Consider the following 25,139-nt stretch of genomic DNA (forward strand, 5'->3'; position numbering starts at 1 on the left):
CTAAAGAGGGGGATGACATCCAGAGAGAGTTTCAAGAAGTTAAGTTTGATAACAATTGTGGGAGAATTAAATGGTGGATGAGGAATAAATTTTATACTTTAATCACCCTTCTGGTGAAAAAATTAAGATTCTATAGCCTAAATACTTGCATCTAAACTTACTTCAGCTGGCCATAAGAGTCCCTAAACAATAATAGAATAGTTATGGGTTAAAGACAGTTTTCTATTGAGAAAGAGTTAGGAGAACTGGTTAAAAGTCAATGCTCAATGCCTGTTCATTGGTTAAATAACTTTTATAACAAATTTTGAAGCAATCCTACTTTAAACAACTGGACATTCAGTTGATGTAGATTATATTTAAGTAGAGGGTGGTCCTTTCTCATGGAACATAATGCAATAACATTCTTTGGTCTCAACAAAAACAGTAAAGACTACAGAAGGAAAAAAGAAAGAAAAAAGAAGGAAGGAAAAAAGGAAGATAGAGGAAAGAAGGACGGAAGGAAGGAAGGAAGGAAGGAAGGAAGGAAGGAAGGAAGGAAGGAGTAAGCGGATTGGGAAGAAATGGAAAGAAAAAGAGGAGAGACAAGGACAAAGGTGTGCAAAAAAAAGTTATTTAAAAGGTCTGATAGGGTTCACAGCATTTTCTGTGAATTGATTTCCCATCAGAGCTCTTTAGACAGTCCTTAAACTTGTGAAGTCAGATGTCACTCTAAGTTCAGGCCTCCTCTGCATTTGAGCTTCACACTTACAGTTCTGACAGCCATCTGCAGTGTGTTCAGAACATTTTCTGAAGGTGACACTGGGAAAAAGACAGTTTCCTAACAGGCCATGAGAGTATGTGCTATGGATCCTGATGGGAGACCTGTCCTTCTGCTGAGAGAGGCCTTTAGTGCGTTGACTTGTCTTTGAGCTTTCATGGGCACTGGGCTGGCCTCTATCTTCCTGAGGGAACCACTGACCACTCCCAGGGGTGAAGGTTCTCAGCCTCCCACTGAGCAGTATTCCAGGCAGCACTGGGCCCCTCAACTCTTCCGTCTTCAGGAAGTTAGAAATAAGTACTGCAAAACAAAGGAGCCCAAGATTGGTAGGCCTATTTATTCTGTTGGGGGTGGGGGGAGATTTCCAAGCTGGACTCCCTCTTCCTTCCCAGCAATGAACAACCACATACTCAGAGAAACCCCTTTCTCTTCATCACACATGGTATATTCCTAGTACATTCTGCAGTCAGTGCTGCTCTTCACCATCTGTCCATGGCTATTGATGTGTGTATGTGTGTGTTGGCCAGATGTCCTGATTTCATTCTAGAATCTTTGGCCTTGACCTTTCATTTCCACTCAGGAGAAATGGGTCTGAGTTTTCACAGACAGGACATGACCAATAAATGAAAACTATTCACTTGGCCCCAAAAATCTGACTTTCTGGAAAGTCACTAAAATATCTGCAACAATCTTAAGATTCATTCTAAAATACTTCCCAATACATATTTTACAGTGTACACTTTTACTTGTTTTTATGTATAATTTTTTTCACCATCATTCTTGACAGATTAATATTTTTATTTATCATGCCACCACAGACTAGTCATCTCTGTGTGTGTGTGTTTGTAGTTTGTGTATATGTGGATCGTATGTTTATGTGCATGCATGGTGTGTGTGTGTGTGTGTGTGTGTGTGTGTATGCCTGTGTGTGTGTATGCTGTGTTGGGGCAGGATGGGATGTGTGTAATTTTGGTGTGCCTGTTTAAGGTTGAGTGTATATATGTAGTATGTATGTATGTGTATTAATATATGTGTAGTATATATGTGTGTGATACATGTATGTGTTTGTGTTTGTAGGACTATGGAATGTGTGTATATATAGAGTGTAGGTGAGTTTACACATATGGTGTGTGTGTTCACTGTGTGTGAGTATTGTGTTTGAGGAGTGTGCAGTATATATATCAGAATTGTGTGTATATGCATTTGTGACTTCCTTAATCATGTTTTGATCTAATAAAGAGACATCATAAGAACATAAGAGGACATTGCTCTATTTCATATTTTAAAAATCTGTGTTTGAAGTAGGTTTTGAATATTTGTTTTCATACACAAGGCAATTATTCTGGTTCACAGCCAAAGGCAGCCATCTTGAACTTTTGGGAAAATGTCCAAAGTAATACTTCCTAAAAGCTATTTAAAATTGGAATGGACATGCCATTTTTAGGTGTCCAAAGGGATGACAGAAAATTGTTGATGGTGTGTTATTTTAGAGGAAGAAAAACTATTAAAATGTTTCTGACGGTAGCAACAATAAAATACTAATGAACCAGAGGAACAGATGGAAATTGAAAAGCATGTGCAATGTCAAAACCCAAAATACAGTGATTTATTAAATTACAGGGCTTCTTCCCCCAGGAGAGGAGCTGCAGTTTGCTGATAAGTCAACGACAACCGGGATTATTACTGTAACACGGCAACGCCATTTTCCGCCTGAAACCTGCAAGAACTAATTAATTATATAGCTTTGGCTACTAGGTTAGAACCAAGCTTTTCTGTCTGGTTTCCAAAGACTGAACTTTATAAATTGTCAGAAGAACAGCATTCTCCTAATTTTCTGCTAACTATTGTAGGTAGTTACAAAGACTATCAATTACTAGAAAGGAAATACCTCATGATAAATTATGTTTGCTCTTTTGACCATTTGGAAAGACTCTTTTTTCCCATAGCTTTTTACGTTCTGAAGATACCCAGACTTCCTTAGTGAGCAGAGATTTATATTGCCGAATTGCAACTCTAAATATAATGTGAGCATCAGGAGGTGAGTGGCTACTAAGAAGGGTTTTCTAATAGTGCCAGCTGGGCTTACTAGGTTGAATGGGTAATGGAAAGAATATTGTTCTCTCTACTCAAAACAAAAGACCCCAATCTACTCTACTCCTTAATAAAGACGTGCGATGGCTCACTCCTGTAATCCCAGCACCTTGGGAGGCTGAGGCGGGCGGATCACGAGGTCAGGAGATCGAGACCATCCTGGCTAACACGGTGAGACCCCGTCTCTACTAAAAATACAAAAAAATTAGCCGGGCGTGGTAGCGGGAGCCTGTAGTCCCAGCTACTGGGGAGGCTGAGGCGGGAGAATGGTGTGAACCCGGGAGGCGGAGGTTGCAGTGAGCTGAAATCACGCCACTGCACTCCAGCCTGGGCGACAGAGACTCTGTCTCAAAAAAAAAAAAAAAGGAAGTGACATTTTAGAAGCCTCCTGAGTACAGGCAAATAGGACATTATATTCTATCCATTATAAAAGAGAAGAATCTCCTTTGTTTTGTTTGTTTGTTTGTTTGTTTTTTACCCCAGAAGTAGTTGGGAATCAGAAACCAAACTGAATCCTGTAGATGCAATGAAAGCTTAGGGGAAGCAGACACTGGCTTGGAGCCTCCTGTGGTTGCTGGAGACTTTCCTCTCTCCCCACAGCTTTCCTTTCTCCTCAAGACTTGATGCTTTCTTAGTGCCAGAGAAACAAACCCCCTTCATTGCCCATGAGAGAGTGAACTCACAGAGCCACACTGAGGAGAAGCTTGCTAATATTCCCTAAAATTGTAACTGTGTACATTTATGGCCCAGCAAGTGTACTTCTCAATATCTTACCCAGAGAAACACACATCTATCACACCAGGGGGCTTGTACTAGGGTGGCCAATACAGTATTGTTAGTAATAGATACGTGTTTACCAAGAGTGGAAGGGCTGAATAATGTATGAGTATATTTAGGCCATTAAATTATTTTTGAAAGTTTATATATGATAGATTTATTTTAGTAACACCAGAAGACTTCTAAAATAGAGTGTCAAGATGAATAAATGCAAGTTATGGAATACATGAATATAACATAACACGTTTTAAAAGGAAATCTGCACATATATGCAAAACAATATTACACTTTTACAAATGTAAAGATAAATACACATAAAATGGTTTGGAATTAGTTCCATTGAATAATAAAAATAATTATTCCCTACGATGGCACTGGGTTTGGAGATGGTGGTCACGTTGGATTTAGATTTATCTCACTAGGTATGTAATCCTGGAAAAGCTACTTACTCTGACTTGGATTCTTTATCTATAAGATGATAATTATTTTTAAAATGCCTACATAATAGAGTTGCCATGAGTATTAATTGAGTTAATAATAACAATAAATATGGAACACTTACTTAGAGTTCAGAAATGCTCTAAGTGCTTTACCTGTATTACCTTGTTTAGTATAAAGCAAGTAGAATTATTATGTACATTTTACAGGTCAAGACACTAAGGGACAGTGAAGCTAAAGTAACTTGCCAAAAGCCTCATAACTCCTAAGTTATGAGAAACCCTCCTAAAGCCAGAGGGTCTCAGACAATGAAAGTCTTCAAAATGAAGCAGTTAAATAAAGAATGAAAAGTATTGAAGCCTAAAGATATTTCCTGAAGTCCATAAGCCTTCTTTCACTGGCGGAGAATAAGTTTGGATCTATTTCCCAGCTGAAGAAAGACTCAGATACCTGATCTTAATAGCATATTGCTCTAGCAACTAATTAAACAGAAAACAGATAGTCTTCCACTCAATCAAGTCCAAAATTTTGGGGTGAGTTGGATCTCTCCTTTTCCTGTATCCACTGGGACAGATTCAACAATTGATTTAAATGTGTCACCCCTCTGTGGCCTCATGTTGGGCTGAGTGCACCTCCCCACCTTTTAACTTTGGGCTTATCCATGTGAATTACTTTGTCCAGTAGGATGTGAATAGTCTTAATGTGAACAAAGGCTTAAAATGGGCTTGTGAAGTTTTGTTTGTCCTTTTGCACTTGTGCCATTGTTATGAAAAACAAATATTCTGGATATCCACTGTTCCTCCAGCCTAGGGTTGGAATGAGACAGGTAGAACAAACATGAACTTAACCTGTAGCCTAGAGACAAATCCTGCTGAATCCAACCAGGATCAGCCAAGCTCCAACTAACTGGAAGTCTCATGAGTAAAAAAAAGTGTGGCTATATGCTACTGAACTTCCAATCGTTTATTGTTTTCATTATTATTGTTACACAGCATTATTATAGCTTTGCTGACAGATACGCTCAACAAATATAATGCCTTCTTTTTTCAGTGACTCTGAAAGCCATCTCTCTCCTTGCCCTGGAATAGATGCTTTAACTCTGCAAGTAGATAGTATGAGAAGATAGCCTTCAACTGCTCTTCTTGCTTATATTATCCGTCTGTTCCTATCACAGATCAGTGTTAATGATTGACTAATCTTTCTAAAGCCTAGTTTTGCTACTGTCACTTCTCTATTCCAAAATCTTCAGTGACTCCTAGTATGAGATACTGTCCCCACACTGCTCTAGTCCCTGCCAGTACCTGCTTTCTTATGCTTCTGTACATTTTCACATGCAGTTTCCCTGCATAGACTTTTCTTCTAAGAGCCCACCATTTCCATGTCTTGTATTCACATGGCTAGATTTTACTAATGATTGAAAGACTTCCTCTAATATCTTTGAGTCTGCCCCTTCTTGAGGCATCCCTGTCCAGCATAAACCTTACCCCTTCCCCAAATAGGTATGAACACATGCAACAATCACACTTGGGTCTCTTGAAATAGCATATTTGTTTTTTAAGCTCTTAAAAGCTCGCCATCCTACATAACTCTATATATATATATTTATCCTATAAAACTATCCTAATTGTTTACCCCCAGTGAAGGCCACAGGCCCATGGGCCTGTAAGTATTTGTCAGACAAGGCTTGGTTAAACTACAGAAATGAGTTAAGCCCTGAATTTCTGAATCTATTCTATGATACAAATCACCTATTGCACATTTCAGCTTTAGAGTATTTTCAGTGCACAATACGGGTTCATTTCACACTCATGTTATGAAATGAGTCAGTTGGAGGTTCTACTCCACGTGGTCACCCCAGGACGCAGGATGGAGGAGACCTTCATCTCACCACTTGTTCCCACGATTTCACTGTGGGTGACCAGTGGAGCTGAGATTTGAACAAGGCAAATGACTCCCACATCTGTTCTTTTACCCACTACTTTACATGCCTCTCAAATCAAACACATTCACATGAGGATACAGAGAAGGAATTCTCATCTAATTAACAATATGCAAAGCATTGTTAATTTATTTTTTAACTCTTATTGTGGTACTAGGAGAGAAGTATTTTTATTATATACATTTAGCTATAAGGAAATAAAATTTCTTGAGGTTAAGTAGTTTGCCAGTGGTCACATAACTAAAAATATGCCAGAAACAGAATTCAGAACCATAGCTAAATACATGCCAGAATCAGAATTCAGAACCAAGATTGTTTGACAGGTTTCCAAGATATTACCTAGGATATAGCACTTAAGGATTAGAACAAAAATTTATTCTAAAAGCCAAGGGAGATAAGGGAATGCTGACTCAGAGATAATCAGTAAGGGAAGGTACTCACACAAACAAAAAAATCCCCACTATTTCAAGAATTTTCCGTTCAAAATCATTAAAAATATTAATAAAAATTTTATTCTAATTACCTATATCTGATGAACTATGCATCAAGTAGCAATAATATATGTTTGATCCTCATTATTTGTGGATTCAGTATGTGCTAATACATCTACTCACTAAGACTCATTAGCAATCCCCAAATCAAAGTCCATGGAACTTTCACAGGCATTCATAGACATGCAAAGAGTGATGAAAAATTTGAGTTACTAAACATGCATGTTTCCAACTCTGGCCAAATAAGGTAACTTCATGCTTTCTTGTCTCAGCTCTAATACTGCAAACAAGAGTGTCCTTGGCAATCTACTTAATGCCAGGTTTTTCACATTGTTGTGCTTTTAGTTGGTGATGATGCTGTTTGAAAGGACCCCAAGCATAGTGCTGAAATGCTGTCTAACTACAAGAAGTGTTTCTACATGCAAGAAGACTGAATGTGCCTTATGGAAAACATACGTGTACTAGATAAGCTTAGTTCAGGCATGATGTATAGTGCTATTGAATGTGTTCAATGCTAATAAATCAACAATATGGTACATTTAAGTAAAAGCAAGAAACTCGCTGCTTCAGCAAATGCTAAAGTAACATCTGCAGTGTATGACAAAGTTACGGAAAACATGAAAAAGCAGCTAAATTTGTGAACTTATAAGATTATGTGTGATAAAAATGCATAATGGACAGTATTGTCATGAGACTAGAAACCAAAGAAATTTATGAGAAATTTATGGTCATATTACTCTGGGCCAGGAAAATTTCAAATTCTTCTCAGCTATTGCTGGCTGGCATACATGCTTCAAAAAGCACTAAAGCATGAAAATTTTTAAATACATAGTTTCTGCAGGTCAAGAGGCTGCAAAAAAATTTGTTTAAATAGTTACTAAGTGCTATGTGGAAGAGTAGATTTTCAGCAATAAGTCTGTCTTGTCTTAGAAGGATGTTATCAAATGAATCTATATAACATAAAAGACGGATCGATGTTTGGTTGATGAAAGCATTGTGATCAGAGGCTCTCAGGAACCTAACCCTGCATTTCCTCTAGGAGCAATAGTTCAATATTAGCTAATTCAGTGTCCATGGTGACTTTGTAGAACATAACTATTGTGAATAATGAAAACCAACTCTGTGTGTGTGTGCATATGATGTATTAGATTATTGTGCAGCACTTTAAACACTATTAAGAGTTTCCTGGAGATGAGAAATCTGTATGGAAGTAAGGTCAAAATTATATTTCATCTTATTGCTCTTCAATTTTCAATTCATATTCTAAGGTGATTTTTAATTTTTTTAAAACAGTTCTTAGATTCTTAGAAGAGAATAGCAATAAAAAAATACGTGTATGTGTGTGTATATATGTGTGTGTGTGCGCACACACACAAATATATCACCTGTGTGTGTCTAGTAGTAAAAGAAACTTTTTTCCAGTTTTTGCATGTAGGAATTTAATACTTCCAGGTCAAACTCTCTCATCGCATATGTTAACCATGTGGTATTTTTACGAAGTTCTTTTCTTTTTTCTTCAATCTTTTAATCTTACGTCATTTCCAAATAAATTTTTTACATTAGCTAACATGGGAATTGTGGCCAATAGTATTTTTTAAATTACTTTAGACATTTTGGGGGGTTTTGGAGTGTTTGTTTTTAGACCTTAACCTTTTTGTTGTTGTTGTTGTTTTTTATTATTATACTTTAAGTTCTAGGGTACATGTGCATAATGTGCAGGTTTGTTACATATGTGTACTTGTGCCATGTTGGTGTGCTGCACCCATCAACTCATCAGCACCCATCAACTCGTCCTTTACATCAAGTATAACTCCCAATGCAATCCCTCCCCCTCTCCCTTCCCCATAATAGGCCCCAGTGTGTGATGTTCCCCTTCCTGAGTCCAAGTGATCTCACTGTTCAGTTCCCACCTATGAGTGAGAACATGCGGTGTTTGGTTTTCTGTTCTTGTGATAGTTTGCTGAGAATGATGGTTTCCAGCTGCATCCATGTCCCTACAAAGGACACGAACTCATCCTTTTTTATGGCTGCATAGTATTCCATGCTGTATATGTGTCACATTTTCTTAATCCAGTCTGTCACTGATGGACATTTGGGTTGATTCCAAGTCTTTGCTATTGTGAATAGTGCCACAATGAACATACGTGTGCATGTGTCTTTATAGCAGCATGATTTCTAATCCTTTGGCTATATACCCAGAATTGGGATGGCTGGGTCATATGGTACTTCTAGTTCTAGATCCTTGAGGAACCGCCATACTGTTTTCCATAATGGTTGAACTAGTTTACAATCCCACCAACAGTGTAAAAGTGTTCCTATTTCTCCACATCCTCTCCAGGACCTGTTGTTTCCTGACTTTTTAGTGATTGCCATTCTAACTGGTGTGAGATGGTATCTCATTGTGGTTTTGATTTGTATTTCTCTGATAGCCAGTGATGATGAGCATTTTTTCATGTGTCTGTTGGCTGTATGAATGTCTTCTTTTGAGAAATGTCTGTTCATATCCCTTGCCCACTTTTTGATGGGGTTGTTTGTTTTTTTCTTGTAAATTTGTTTGCATTCTTTGTAGGTTCTGGATATTAGCCCTTTGTCAGATGAGTAGATTGCAAAAATTTTCTCTCATTCTGTAGGTTGCCTGTTCACTCTGGTGGTAGTTTCTTTTGCTGTGCAGAAGCTCTTTAGTTTAATTAGATCTCATTTGTCAATTTTGGCTTTTGTTGCTGTTGCTTTTGGTGTTTTAGACATGAAGTCCTTGCCCACGCCTATGTCCTGAATGGTATTAACGAGGTTTTCTTCTAGGGTTTTTATGGTATTAGGTCTAACATTTAAGTCTCTAATCCATCTTGAATTGATATTCATATAACGAGTAAGGAAAGGGTCCAGTTTCAGCTTTCTACTTATGGCTAGCCAATTTTCCCAGCACCATTTATTAAATAGGGAATCCTTTCCCCATTTCAAGACTAAACCAGGAAGAAGTTGAATCCCTGAATAGATCAATAGCAGGCTCTGAAATTGAGGCAATAATTAATAGCCTACCAACCAAGAAAAGTCCAGGACCAGATGGATTCACAGCTGAATTCTACCAGAGGTACAAGGAGGAGCTGGTACCATTCCTTCTGAAACTATTCCAATCAATACAAAAAGAGGGAATCCTCCCTAACTCATTTTATGAGGCCAAAATCATCCTGATTCCAAAGCCTGGCAGAGACACAACAAAAAAAGAGAATTTTAGACCAATATCCCTGATGAACATCGATGCAAAAACCCTCAATAAAATACTGGCAAACCGAATCCAGCAGCACATCAAAAAGCTTATCCACCATGATCAAATGGGCTTCATCCCTGGGATGCAAGGCTGGTTCAATATACGCAAAATAAACGTAATCCAGCATATAAACAGAACCAAAGACAAAAACCACATGATTATCAATAGATGCAGAAAAGGCCTTTGACAAAATTCAACAGCCCTTCATGCTAAAAACTCTCAATAAATTTGGTATTGATGGAACGTATCTCAAAATAATAAGAGCTATTTATGACAAACCCACAGCCAATATCATACTGAATGGGCAAAAACTGGAAGCATTCCCTTTGAAAACTGGCACAAGATAGGGATGCCCTCTCTCACCACTCCTATTCAACATAGTGTTGGAAGTTCTGGCTAGGGCAATCAGGCAAGAGCAAGAAATCAAGGGTATTCAGCTAGGAAAAGAAGAAGTCAAATTGTCCCTGTTTGCAGATGACATGATTGTATATTTAGAAAACTCCATCATCTCAGCCCAAAATCTTCTTAAACTGATAAGAAACTTCAGCAAAGTCTCAGGATACAAAATTAATGTGCAAAAATCACAAGCATTCTTATACACCAGTAACAGACAAACAGAGAGCCAAATCAGGAATGAACTTCCATTCACAATTGCTTCAAAGAGAATAAAATACCTAGGAATCCAACTTACAAGGGATGTAAAGGATCTTTTCAAGGAGAACTACAAACCACTGCTCAGTGAAATAAAAGAGGACACAAACAAATGGAAGAACACACCATGCTCATGGATAGGAAGAATCAATATCGTGAAAATGGCCATACTGCCCAAAGTAATTTATAGATTCAGTGCCATCCCCATCAAGCTGCCAATGAGTTTCTTCACAGAATTGGAAAAAACTGCTTTAAAGTTCATATGGAACCAAAAAAGAGCCCGCATTGCCAAGACAATCCTAAGTCAAAAGAACAAAGCTGGAGGCATCACGCGACCTGACTTCAAACTATACTACAAGGCTACAGTAACCAAAACAGCATGGTACTGGTACCAAAACAGAGATATAGACCAACGGAACAGAACACAGTCCTCAGAAATAATACCACACATCTACAGCCATCTGATCTTTGACAAACCTGAGACCTTAGCTGTTTTTAAATGAAAATGAAAGTGGTTTGGCACTGACTGTGTTCCTCCAAGAATTATTGTGATTGGAAGAGATACACTTAAGTTTCAGTGGGTGGCTAAATATTTGTTATTTTCTGAATAAGTTAGACTTTTCCATCTTTTGCAAAAATACCCCATAGAGTTCTTTGTCAAAGGGACCATTTGCAGCCTTAGTTTTTTCTTTTTTGCAGTGTGTTATTAACACAAAAATCTGATAAATGAGTAGGCTTCCTCTTATTCACATGGATCCTATTCTCTTCTATGAATCTTAAGAATTTTTTTAAAATAAAAAATCACCTTGGAATATAAATTGAAAATTGAAGAGCAATAAAAAGAAATATAATTTCTACTTTATCTCCATACAGATATTCCATCTCCAGGAAACTCTTACTGCAGTTTAAAGGACTGTGCAACAATCTAATTGTTCTACTTGATTGCAAATCATAGGACATGCAAACAGAAAATGAACCTATCTCAGTAAATGTGTTATTAAAATATTTTAAATGTGCTTGCACAGAGGCGATGGAGATGTTATGTACCTGGATAGAAAGAAAACAAGGAAAGAAAGGCTTTCGGCAGAGACCTTGGATACTCTAGATTGTAATAGGAATAAAACTGCCATGAGTCTGTAGACAGCTGGACATGCCTAATAAGGGGATGGTAGAGGAGGGGGGTTGATGGACCTTCAGAAATGGGAGCAGAAATTTCATGTGCATAAATGAAAGCAACAATAATCCAGCTCTATGTGCTGAGGCTATAAGAACCAGGTTTCTAGGATCTAGGATTCTAGAGACAGGAGACCTGAGAGAAAATGTGGAATACATTGACATAGCAGCCAGTTATTGACTCATTTTTATTCCTGTCTTATCATGTCAGTCCTTGCCTTCCAAATGCCTGCAAGCTCCTGCTTTTGTTTGCCTGAGAAATCTTCAGACCTCCAGAGCCCACTTTGCACACAAGTGCACCAGGCCTGAATTCCTGGGGAATGAGCAACACTCCCCCAGCAGTCTTCAACCAATAAATGAGGCCTGATCAACTCAAAAAAGTATTGAAGCAGACTGTTTGGGGACTCTGAGTGAAGCAACTGCTTGGGGACTGTGGTGAACTCCCTCACTGAAGTGGCCAGCTACAACTAGTTACAGCCCGTTTGATTTCATTTGGCAGTGTGGCCTTTGATCTGTCAAATTCTCTTGTGGGAAATCTGATTTTTAAATATTTAAAATTAATTTAAATTTCTTTTTAAAAAACAAATCATATTTGTTTATTTGATTTTTTTGGAAATAGAGTCTCACTCTGTCTCCCAGACTTGAATGCAGTGGTAGAATCACAGCTCACTACAGCCTCAACCTTCCAAACTTAAGGGATCCTCCCATCTCAGCCTCCCAAGTAGCCAGGACTACAAGCATGCACTGCCATGCCTGGAGACATATATATATATATATATATATATATATATATATATATATATGAATGAGACAGGGGTCTCCCTATGTTGTCCAGGCTGGTCTTGAACTCCAAGGCATGAGAAATCCTCCCAGCTCGGGCTCCCAAATGCTGAGAGTATAGACATGAGCCACTGTGCCCTGCCCAAACTTCTAAAAATTATAAAACACACTACACAAAACATCAAAATACCCTTAGGTGGTGTCTACTAAAACATTTGTGTATAAACCCTGTAACCAAGCAATTCCAATTCAGGCAGATACTCAAGAACACTACGTAATTAGAGCATCAAAACACATACATCCTATAATGTTCACAGGAGCACTATTCCTATCTCTAAAGTTGAAAGGGTCCAAATGCTTATAAACAGAAGTTTGGATAGATACATTGTGCATTTCCATGCTATGGGATACTATGCAGCCAGAAGAATAAGTCAATCATTGCTACCCGCCGCAAAATAAATGATGGTCTCAAACATCATGGTGAACAAAAGAAGCCACAACCAAGTATACCCTCTCTGTGAATTCATTAATATAAAATACACAAGCAGGCAAAATTAATCTATGTTGTTGAGCATCAAAACAGGAGTTCCTATTTCAAGTCAGATCTTCCACTAGAATTTCATAAGTATTGATATATGCTTTGGGGTTAAATTATTTCTGTCTCTTTTAAGGTGTAATTCTTCCTGGGAGGTTGATAACATGATTCTATAATTCATTATTACTTTAATATGGATTAGGACCCAATATTGATAGAAGGCCTCCTATTAGAGCTCCTAGCTCTGCCAGGAACTATAGATACAGAAGCAAACGAGTCAGAATCCCTGTCCCGCTGATTGGACAATGCCTAAAGCAAACCTTGAAATCCTATATTACTTTATGTAGATTTTGATTGCTGCCTATTCACTTCTGAACCAGTTACAGAGGGCTGGACATATGAGATTATGCTCCTTTGTTTATACCCAAACCTTAAGAGTAATACTGCCTTACTTTGAGTTCCCCTAAAACCTACCCTGAAAACAAAGAGTTAAATAAAAGTAGCTTATCTTGGAGACAATTCTGGAAAACACTAGTGCAGGAGTGAGGTATGAGGGAGGAAAGACAAATCTGAGGGGTGAGGGAGCTGGAATGTTTATCCAGCTACTCCTCTGAGTCATTAGTTTAAGACTAGTCTTACAGAACATTACTTCTCAGAAATTACCAATGTGACAAAGAAAAGTCAAAGAAAACTTTATAAAAGTCAAAGAAAACTCTCAGAAAAAGAAACACAAAAACCAACAGCTGAAAGTCAGGCCAAATACAATTTTCAGCAAAAGCACCAGAACCCAGAGTACATACTATGAGCATACAGATGGGGTTTCGGTATCCTCCATCTGCTACAACTACCCAAGGTAAGAGGCATTTCCTCAAATAAGTGTATGGGTGCAGGTAAGAATGGAAAAGAGACAACATGAATTTCAGGTAGGCACTCAAACCAGTGTCTACAACACACTCAAACCAGGAGTCAGACATCAAACAATGAAATAATCAAAAGTGAAAACAACATACTGTTGCTTATGTCTGGGTCCTCTCCAAGGTTGGCCCACCTAGGTGTCTACACTCATCTCTGGACAGCTCACTTTCCAATTCCATGGTTAATGCTTAGAAAGAAAGTAACCCTAGAATCTTCCCCACTGGGGGATTCGAACTCGAAATAATTTCCTTCAGTGCAGGAATCCAAACTTCATCTTGCCCGACAGGTGTCCTTGCAACCTGTGATTCTTCCACCAGAAGGGGGCACACTCTCTGACAAGGCAGCCTCTTCCATCACCAGAAAGTCTTGCTTTTTCTATAGCTCTGGCATGATCATAAAATCTGCATCCCCGTGACTTCCACCATGCTCCCCTCTGTTGCCCTCTGGCCCATTAGTCCCTCCTGGGGCTGTCCTGGACTCCAGTTCCACCTCTGCAGTGTCATTCAGCCATATCCACAAGTGCTTTGGACCAGACATTATTTTCACAGCATGGTAGGGGATGGGTAGATTTTTCTTTCATTCAGTCTCTACAGATGCTTTACAGATGAGCTCAATGAGTCTCAGAAGGGTTAAGTAACTGGGCCAGGGTCATAGACTGACTAGTGAGAGAAACGAGGTTCAAACACAGACTATCTGACTCCAATATAACCCACTGAGTATCTGGGGTGGGGTGTGGTGTGTGTGGTGTGCATGTGTATGTATGAGTGTGAGTGTGCATGTGTGTGAATGTGTGCATGTGGCTTCTCACTATCCCCCCACACACACTACCACTCCCAAGTCTAGTGAGTATCTCTCCATTTTCCACACCTATCCCTGACTACCTCACGCAATGAGATTAACCTCCAAAGCAGCAGTCCTTGAATCCTTCACCTTCCCCCAGCATCAAAATACACTTCTTTGGGGTCTTAGCCTCCAGAGTCTGTGCCTGCCTACCAAAAGGGCAATGGGTTCTCCCAATGAAGCAATGGAGGCCTGCGTGAAAAATGACTGTGATTTCTCTCCGGGTTATAACTTACCCTCAGATAATGCCTTCATGCAGAGACACAGCTGGGGTGGGAATTTCTGTCACAGGAGTAGGCATAGGAGAATTGGGGGTTCCTTTGGAGATTTGTGGTGCAACCCAAATAATATCATATAACATATCCCACCTACTCAACCTATAGGCTGAGCTCCCACTTAAAGGGATGGTAGTTTGCCCTAAGGAGCCGTGGCTACCAGGCTGCAATGAAGCCCTGCATGCCCTCAGTGCATTGGGGTATACATTAGAGGCCCCCGCCATGATGTTTGGGATTCAGTGTGCCCCTCCTTTTTAAGTCACAAAACAGTCCCATCCCTGCTCTTGTAGATTCCCCAGACAGATATCACAGACCAGTTGTCTCCTAACAGAATTTTCCTCCCCCTTGGAAATCAGTGCAGAGGGGAAGAAGCAGAGCTATTTCCATAAGACTGTGCTTGTTTCTGTGAAAAAGAGTAAGGAGTTTTGGTCACACAGCCGCGTGTTCAAAGCTGGGCTCTGTCTTAAACTAATGGGACAATGTGATAGTTCCTCAAACTCTCTGAGTCTAAAGTCCCATATATAAAACAGAATAACCCTCACCTGCTCACAGGTTGCTATGAGAATTAAATGTTGTGATGCCTAATTAAATGTTATGATGCCTAATGTTCCATGCATGCTGTAATTCTCAAAGTTGCTTTTATTTTCCTGTTATAAAAGCAAGTCCCCACTTTCCTTCTGGTACAGAAAGAAAGAGTATTTCAAGATTAAGGGTTTTCTCTTTCTCTCTCTCTCTCTCTCTCTCTCTCTCTCTCTCTCATCTTCAAAAGTAACGTATGAGACAGGAATACAGTCCTTCCTTGGTGAGGACAGCTAGTGACAGCCATGTGTTTTATCAGGACAGAGAACTTTCCAGTTCTCCAGGCATGTTCTCTACATTGTTCTTAACTATTGTTCATTTTTGTACTGTATCTTCCAGTTCACAATCTGCCAGACTCCACGGCAAAATCTGCCTTCACTCCTGCCAAAAATGATCATTTTCTCCTTCCTTGCTTCCCAGCTGACTTTCCTATTCATTCCTGATGTCATTTGAAAACTTAGCTGCCCTCCCTCATCCATGAGTCTTAAGTTCAATCTCCTACTGCTATGATTTTACTTCAGCATCTGGGTTGCTTAACTTACTGCTGCCATGGGGGATACAGATGTGCAGCAGATGCCAGGCTAAGTGGAAAGAGTGTGTCAAATGGAAAATGTATTCAGGTTGCCGTATGGATGGTAGAATGTTGGTTTTTTTGTTGTTTGTTTTGTTTTTTTTTCAGACCTCTGGCTCTGGAACTTTGCAGAAAGTTAAGATTTTTTGAACTTCTTATTGAAGCATAACATACAAGCAGAAAAAAATGTATATATCACAAATGTATAGCTTGTTGAATTTTCAGTCTAAGCACACATGTGTAACCACTATCCAAACCAAGTAAGAAAACATGACTAGAGCTCTATTTACCCACCACCCACCACTGTCATTCCCCCAAGGGTAAGCACTATTCTGACTTCTTAACAAAATACATTCCTTCCTCAGTATATGCAGGGAACTGGCTCCAGGACTCCAGGGTATATCAAACTCCACACATACCCAAGTCCTGCAGTCAGCTTTGCAGAACACACCTATACAAAAAGTTGACCTTCTGTACACATGGGGTTGGCATCCTAGGAATACTGTATTTTTTATCTACATTTGTTTGAAAAAAAAATATTGTATAAGTTGACCCATGCAGTTCAAACCTGTGTTGTGCAAGGGTAAACTGTAAATTTGTTTTTGAATTTTGTGTGAATAAAATTCGATATGATATATTCTGTCCTGTGTGGCTTCTTTCACTGAATATTATGTTTGTAAGATATAGTTTTACTGCTGCATGTCATAGTTGTTCATGTTTCATCATTGCTGGGTGTAGTTCTACTGTATAAATATGCCATTATTCATTTCATCGTTAAAAAACATTTGGAACATCTCCAGAGTGAGGCTTTTAAGAAGAGCTTTGCTATGAAGATTCTTGTGCATGTCTTATATTGCATATATGTATTCTCTTGGGTACATACCTAGAAGTAGAATTGCTGACTTATAGGGTATCCATATATTCAACTTTAGTAAACTACCAGTTTCCAAAATGGTTGGACCATTTTATGCTCCCACCACCATAGCATGAGAGTTTCAGATGCCTTGTGTCTTCATCAACACCTGGTTTATTGTCTATGGTATTCTGATTTTGCTTTATCTTATTATTTGTTTTCCGCCTTCTAGTGGATGTGCAATTGTACTTCATTTTGGTTTTAATTTGCATTTTCTAAATGATGAATGAAGTTTGGCACATTTTACATTTATTTATTGGCCATTTGTGTATCCCTTTTGTAAAGTGCCTATTAAAGTGTTTTGTATATTTTTAAACTTTTTAGTACTTTATTTAAAAAGTTTTTTATTAATTAAAAGATTTAAGTTTTTAATGTAAGACTAAAATTGGAGAGTTGGTCACACTTTAATGGACTTTTCTATCACTTGTCCTGATTTTAAAATAACTATGAATGTCCCCAGTTATCCCCAATGGCATCTCAAATTGTCAGAAATTTCTCCAAGGAATTTAATTTTATTCAAAAGTGTACTTTATAGCACTTTTAGAAACCATGGGTGGATATTCAGAAACCTAGTTTTTGTTACTTTACTGAATAGCTCTGTGACCACAGGCAAAGATTTCATTCTTTCTTAGTCTTAGTATCTCCACCTGAAAAATGAAAAGGTTGAATTTGAGATCGCCCATCTCCAATATTCTATAACATACTAATAAGTACATTACTTGGAAGGGCAAGGAGCAGGGTAAAACAGATACTATGAAACTTAAAAGAATTTCCATAAACTTGGTAACCCTTGCTCTTGAATGAAAAATCTGCAAAACATTCTAAACCTCAATTTCAAAATTTCTTCCATCTTCTTTCATGTCTTAAATTTTACCCAAATTATGTTTTCCATGCTAGGAGAAATACTGTATCAAAGCTCTGGTTATCCTTCTTTTCTCCAGAATTTTTTTCTTTATTGCAAACAGTAACTAGATCAGAATTGCCAACCCCCTCAAAATAAAGCAGCTCATTATGGTTTTGTTTTGGGGGGTGTGTGTGTGTGTGCATGTGTGTGTGTGTGCATGCATGTGCCTGAAATGGAGGGAAAGAAAAAAAACATTTATCTTCCATGACCTAACCATAGAACCCTGGACCAGCCTACTGCATCTATCCTACTTTCTATGTACTTTTGCTTCCTTGAACAGATCCTTCTAAGTACTCAAAGGTAAAATGGGTGTCACTAACCTGAAATCTACATTTTCTTTCTGCCCTTCCTCACTAGTGGCTTAACTTCAGCTGCCTGATGGTGAATTGTTGTGTCCCCACATTGACTGGAATATTTTACAAAAGAATATTTAAAAAGTCTTCACAACTTCAGTGAAATGAAAGATTTCATATAACAAGACACAAAATGCCGTAAGCATAGGGGAAATGATTACTAAATTAAACAACATTTAAAAGAAGAAGCATGTTCATCAAAAGACACCATCAGAGAAAGAAAAGGTGAAGCATAGAGGGGAAAGTATATGTGATACATAGAAAACCAACAAAGGACTTGGGGCTAGATTATTGTTTTCTAAAACCTACAAATCAGTGAGAAAAGATAGACAACCCAATAAAGAATAAGCAGTACCTGTGAACAAACACTTCAAAAAGAAGATAAATAAACTTATAAACAGATGCACCCTCGCTAGTAATCAGGGAAATGCATATTAATACCGCTGTGAGATGCCACTATATGGACACCAGACTCATCATTACTTAAACATACAAAAATATTGAATGCTTGAGAGGGTATGGAACAAAGTAAATTCTTATACTTGCTAGTGGGAGTGTAAATTGGGACATCTACCTTTTTACAGGCAGTCAGACAGTGTCTAATAGAATTAAAGATATATACAATCTGTGTGTGACTCAGTAATTGCACTGCTAATGCATAGCCTACAGAATTGCATACATATGTGCATCAAGATACATGTACTAATTTATGAGTGCATCATTCACAAGAGCACAAAGCGAGAAACAATCTAAATGTCAATCAATGGTATGAGGTTTAGATAAATTCTTATATATTCACCCAGTAGAATACTGTAAGTAATGAAAATGAATGACTACAGCTATACAGAACGAGATGAATGAATCTTCAAAACACTATGTCAATAAAGGAAACCAAATGCAAAACAATACATACCGTTTGATTCAATCAACATAAAGTTCAAAAAAAGGCAAAACTACCGGGCATAGTGTCTCATGCCTTTAATTCCAGCACTTTGGGAGGCTGAGGCAGGCAGATCACCTTAGGTCAGGAGTTCAGTTTGAGACCAGCCTGGCCAACATGGTGAAACCTCATCTCTAGTAAAACTACAAAAATTAGCCCGGCGTATTGGCGGGTGCCTCTAATCCCAGGTACTCTGGAGGCTGAGGCAGGAGAATCTCTTGAATCCGGGAGACGGAGGTAGCAGTGAGCCGAGATTGCACCACTGTACTCCAGCCTGGGCGACAGAGCGAGACTCTATCAAAAAAAAAAAAAAAAAAAAAAAAAACAGGCAAAACTAAACTGTTATTTGTGGATTATTAAAAATATAAAGAAAAGCATATAAATGATTGCTTTAACCCTAAAATGGAGGTTACCTCTAGGGGAAGGAAGAAGAGAGATGTGTACTCACGGTTTCTGGTTTGCTGATGGCATTCTGGTTCTTGATGTGGTGGTAGTTCACAGATGTAACCTTCACAAATTCTTACACAATATAATGATGTGTTAGGAACTTTTTGATATATGTTTTATTTCACAATATAAAAAGAAAATAATGTGTGTCAGTGCCTGGCACATAGTAAATGCTCAATACATAATTATTATCATAAATATATAATAATTGGATTTTTAAAGTACTTTGCATTTTACAAAGTGTTCTTCACCAAAAAAACAGGCACTGTTATTATTCCTATTTCACAGATGAAAAACTAAGGCTTACTCTTGCCACAACACAGCTAACCAGGAAGGAACAGAGCTGGAAGCACAGCTCTGGTCTGCTGCTTTCAAATCCCACCTCTCTTTCCTGGGCTCTCCTCCCTGTCATGCTGTTTAACCAAGGTAAATGAGCCAACAGTCTGATATCCAAAATCTCATTCAGAACAGTGTTTGCTTAGCTGTGTGATTTGAGTCAAATGTCCGTGTGTGTGTGTGTGTGTGTGTGTGTGTGTAAGCCTTGGTTTTCCCTTGGGTCAAAGGTGTATGAAGGCTTCCAATTTGCTACATAACCCAAGGTGACAGAAAAAAACACATGTTGTGAGGTATAAAATGCTGAATGTACTCAGTGAGTGCTGCTTTGATTTGCTTTTATCTATACTTTGAGTCTAAGCTTATTTTAATACTTAAAGTAAAACCAACATTGATGTTAACAGTTTCTCACTCCTCCTCCCAAGGCTCCCACCTACCCACCACCAAAAGAAATAAGTAATAAGGAGCCTGGTCTAATTGATGAGTTGAACATTAGGACCAATTATAACCAGCCTGCATAGGACCTTGTATTGTAACTGTGAACAATAGAAAGCATATATCTTTTCTTCACTGAAAGTTGATAAAAAGCATTTTCCCATTACATCCGTTGGAGAGAGGTTAAAGTGCACAAACTGGGAAATCAAGCTTATTTTCAGGCTGTTTTAACCGAAAACAATCTCTAGGCCTATTTCACATGTCTTCTGACAGGAGGGCATCCACTGGGAAGATTACGTCTGTTATCAAGGAGAGCAATGAACTTTCCATTTATATTAGACTTTTATAATCTGATGAGAGAAAGGTACGTTTATCTAGTCTTTTAAAAAGGAAAAGGAAACCCTACAAATCTGTCCATTATACCTGCAGAGAATCTAAAGTGAGGTCAAGACAAAAGCAGATTACTTTTGATAGTATTAATAAGAGTTTATTGCAAGGCCTGCGAGCCAGATCTCCCTCTGTGGATTTCTGAATGGCTTTAGGAGCTGGGCTATTCTTAGAGTAATGAGAAAGAGCCTTATCTCACACTATAGAAAATTCAAAGATCCCCATGGCTTCAGAAGCCTTATTGACGCACTTTAGTAAAACTGAAAGCCAGGGTGGTTACTATCACAAATTCATGTACAATGTTAGGGATATAAAAAAGAAAAACCTAAGAGTCATAGGCATGCAGTTCCCAATATGGTATATTAATAACAGCATCCTATAAAACCCTAATGGGACTGTGGCTGTTTCTATGACTAAATTTCATTTTGAGGCAGTATTAGCAGTAGTATTATTAGTAAGTTGGGGTTATTGGTTTTCAGTATCAGACACTGATTCTAATTTAAATAATAGGGAAGATATTGGAAAATTATTGAGGACTCAAAGAATTAGTGAGTGGTTGGGTTTGGGAAGAAGTGAGAGCCAAGAGAGTGACAGAGAACAAGATGCAGACAGCAGAGCAATAGTCTCCTTGTCTATTGCAATAAGAAAACCCTAGCCAGGCAGAGTACCATCTTTATTATGTATGACCTATAGTTACTGTGTTCTTGGGTGACTGGGTCAAGGTGTGAAGTTCTAGGAAAGATCATCTGGCTGACTAACCTCAGATCATAGGTAACCTCCCTTCTCACAAAATAAACTTATATAGGAGACAAAAACAGATGGAATATGACCCATTTCAGCTTCAGCAGTGGGCATGGAGTAACTGAAAATTTCTCTCCTACACCAAGGCTACACAAGACGTATCACTGAAAGTTCACCAAAACCTCGATTTTGTGTCTGACTCAAATCCTCAGATAAAACTCTTGAAAAAGATCTTGATTGCTGTTCCCAGAAGAGACACACTAACTGTCCCTATGTCTGTCCCTCAGTTCCCAGTCTCATATTCTTCACTAAATATACACATGCTTTATTTTTACCCTTGGACAATGAACGCTTTGAGGGCAGAGCATGCATCTTCATAAGGAGCCCAGAAGATGCTTGGCTTGTGAATGTTTTCTCTGAATTGCTGGTGAGTGGAAACAATGGGTCCCCCCTGGACTTTTGCCAGGCACTGCTTCAGAAAGTTCCCCAGACTGATGAAAGGATGCACATGGATGGCCTGGGGCTCTGCCCGTGGTTGGGAACAGGGGTTGTTTAGTGTTAAAATCCAGTTTCTATGCACTGGAGCATGAAGGGAAGACGAATCATTTATCCCCCTCAATCCCTCTTTATCCCCTCAGTTCATGACTCCATCCACCACCATCAAGACTGGGAGCACTGCATAATGATGGGAGTGCCTGAAGCCACATCTAAGGGTTTGCTTTAGGCTCCCTCCTTATACTTCTGTCCCATTATCATCATTGTCATCATCACTAAATGGTTTTCTTCATCTTGAAGACATGCAGCAAGCTTTCAATTAAAGTCCACTATGAATAACATTCTGTGCCAGGTATTAGGCTAAGCATGTTAACATGAATTATCCAATTTAATCCTCACAATGACTATATTAGGCAAGAACTCTTACCATTTGTGACTGATTTGACAGATGAGCCCAGCTTTTTCTTTTTTTTCACTATCTGCCTTTTTGGAGAGGTATGGCAGAGTAAGCACACAAAGTGCAAATTCAGGAACCAGTCAGCTTGAGTTCAAATCTCACTCCCAGTGCTTACTGTCTGTGTGACCTTGGACCAGTTACTTAACTTCTCTGTGCTTCAATTTGCTCTTCTATAAATGGAGATAGTAATAGTTCATACTTTATAACAGTATGTGTTAAATGAGCAAAAGCACTCAGAAAATGCCCAATGTATTACAAGTATTCAATAAATGTTCAGAAGGGCCATGTCAATTTTCCTCACATCTACTTAACTCCACACCTCATGCCTCAGTCTCCCCTATCCTGAAAGGACTCTGATAGCCTGTAACTGTGACTGAATTCTGGCCAGTAGAGACCAAAATGGGTTCATCAGGAAGGCCCGTATCCACTTTCACCTTCAAAAAAAGCACAACGAAATCCCGTAGGATATTCCAGATGTCCTCTCCTTCACATTACAGTACTTTTGTTCATTCTCCCTCGCCAGCACCTGTCTAGAAAATGGCTATTTTTGATTACAGATTTGATGACTTAAGCTTACTTTATTTACTTTTTATTATATATTTGACCACTTAGGATTTTTTGTTCTTAATTTCAGACATTTATATCTAATTTTCTTTATGAGAAAATCCAGGAATTATAGGTTTAATGCCATGGTAAGTAATATTAAAATAAATAGCAAGCCATGAATTGGTAAATTAAAACATCTAATAATTGGATTGGAAAATATAAAAACTCTGGATTCAGTGAACCAGCACCAGTCTAATTTAAATGTCTAATTAAAAGTTATTTGGAGGCACAGCATACACAAACTGCATTGCTGTCTTCAGTGACTGGGAATGAAACTTGGTAACCAGAAGAAAAATTGGAGTTGCATGAAGAAATGGGAATGGAGGGTAATCTTTAATCAGAGTACTCCATTTTAATCAAGGCATGTCTGACTCTACATTCCATTACCACGTCATTAAAATATGCTGTCCCCGGTGCTGAAACTGCTGTTACTTGTTTAACAGCAGAGCAACCAAGCTTTAAGGCAGAAAAGGAAGCAGCAATGCCCAGGATGGAGGCAGGAGCTTTTGTTAGCTAAAGCACTATTTATCCAAAGTTGCTGGAGAGCTATGGAGGAAGAAAAAGAAGGTGGTTTGTGATTAGGCAAGTCTACATTAGAACTGATTTTACAAGAACAAGCCTGCCAGTCTGCACGCTGATTCATACAGTGGGCTATTCATAGCAGAGGGCTATTTAACACATTGTCAAATATGACATTCTAAAAATGCAGCATGATCGTTTGTACAAATAGCTAATGAACAGTGACATATTTAGATTGCCCTGCATAGAGGTGGCAGAGTACGTGCAGTTAGGCAAAAAGAACTCCATCATCGTACAGCAAAAACAGAAAATGTCCAAAATAAAACTCTAAAATTAGATTTGTCTCCAGAAGTTTACCAAATCTGGCACTACTAATTTGTCACTGCTACCTTTATCTCTCTGTTTTATTGTCTAAAATATAGAATAACAACTGTGTCTACTTTTTGGCCTTGTGTGAAAATTAAATTGATATTAAGTAGGTTAGGATATATAATGCAATTAGGACAGAAACCAAGAAAGAACTAAGTCCTTAATAAACACACAATGCTGTAAGTATTGGTAATATATCAATGACAGGTATTTTTCCCAACTAAGGACATGTGAAGTACATGCATTTGTATAAATACTACCAAAGCAAAACCTAAATGCTAAGCTGAACTTTTATTTACAGTGTTAGCTACATGATGCTTTTATTTCTGTAGAATGGACCATAGAGTTTCTTCCCCTAAAGATGTTTCCCATTTTTAAGAGGTCAAAGTTGACTCCAGTTTTTCAAGAAAATGCTCCTCTATCAAGCCCTCTTAATAAACTAGACACTGTGCTAGATTAGGTTTCTAAAGGAAGCCAGTCAAGGAGCTTGAAGGTCCTCTGTCATTAATAACAAGAGCTATTGTAAACACACAACCTGTAGTACATTTGAACATTAGCAAACACCCACCCCACTCGCAACACACACACATTAAACAAGTTTTTATTATTATCCCATGTTACAGGTGAGAAAACTGCGGCTTAGAAGAGGGAGGACCTGCCTTAGGCACTCTGCCATAAGTGCTCGGCAATGTCTAATCTGTACTCACACCTCACTGTTGAGTAGCCCACGTTTACAGAGGTGCTGACCTCTTCCCACCTCCCCTTTTATCAAGACTGTGTAAAGAAAACAATTCGGGATAATTTAGAGACTAAGATCTCCTAATGAAATACAAAGTTCCATCTTCTCCCCACTTTCTGCAGACACTGTCAATAGAGCATGAACTAAGAAAAATCTCTGCAGTCAAAATGCGGTGAGCACAGCAGATGAATTACCTCTTATCTTTAGTTCCGCTTCCCTTCCTAGTGAATAAATGAGTAAATCAATATATCCCTAGGTCATATGCACCTCCTTTTACTCCAAGCAAGTGTTTGTGTTTTGTTTGAAAAAAAAAAACTAAGCCACCTAAAGCCATTTTCACAGTTTACCATCTAACAAAACACAGCAGTGGTAATTAAAACAATCTGGGGCTAAGGAAAGATGGAAGGGAAATCTGTCACCACTG

General features: G+C 38.5%; 1 long non-coding RNA gene across 1 annotated transcript; it reads left to right on the forward strand.

Moving 5' to 3' along the window:
• The first annotated feature begins 18,255 nt into the window (after positions 1-18,255).
• LOC139358835 (uncharacterized) lies at positions 18,256-24,939 on the forward strand. The gene is made up of 4 exons (XR_011614356.1): positions 18,256-18,472; positions 19,923-20,060; positions 22,169-22,377; positions 24,600-24,939. It is a non-coding gene; the product is annotated as an uncharacterized lncRNA (long non-coding RNA).
• The last annotated feature ends 200 nt before the right edge of the window (positions 24,940-25,139 follow it).

Source organism: Macaca nemestrina, chromosome 15 (assembly GCF_043159975.1).
Source record: "Macaca nemestrina isolate mMacNem1 chromosome 15, mMacNem.hap1, whole genome shotgun sequence".
In the NCBI taxonomy this organism is placed as follows: domain Eukaryota; kingdom Metazoa; phylum Chordata; class Mammalia; order Primates; family Cercopithecidae; genus Macaca; species Macaca nemestrina.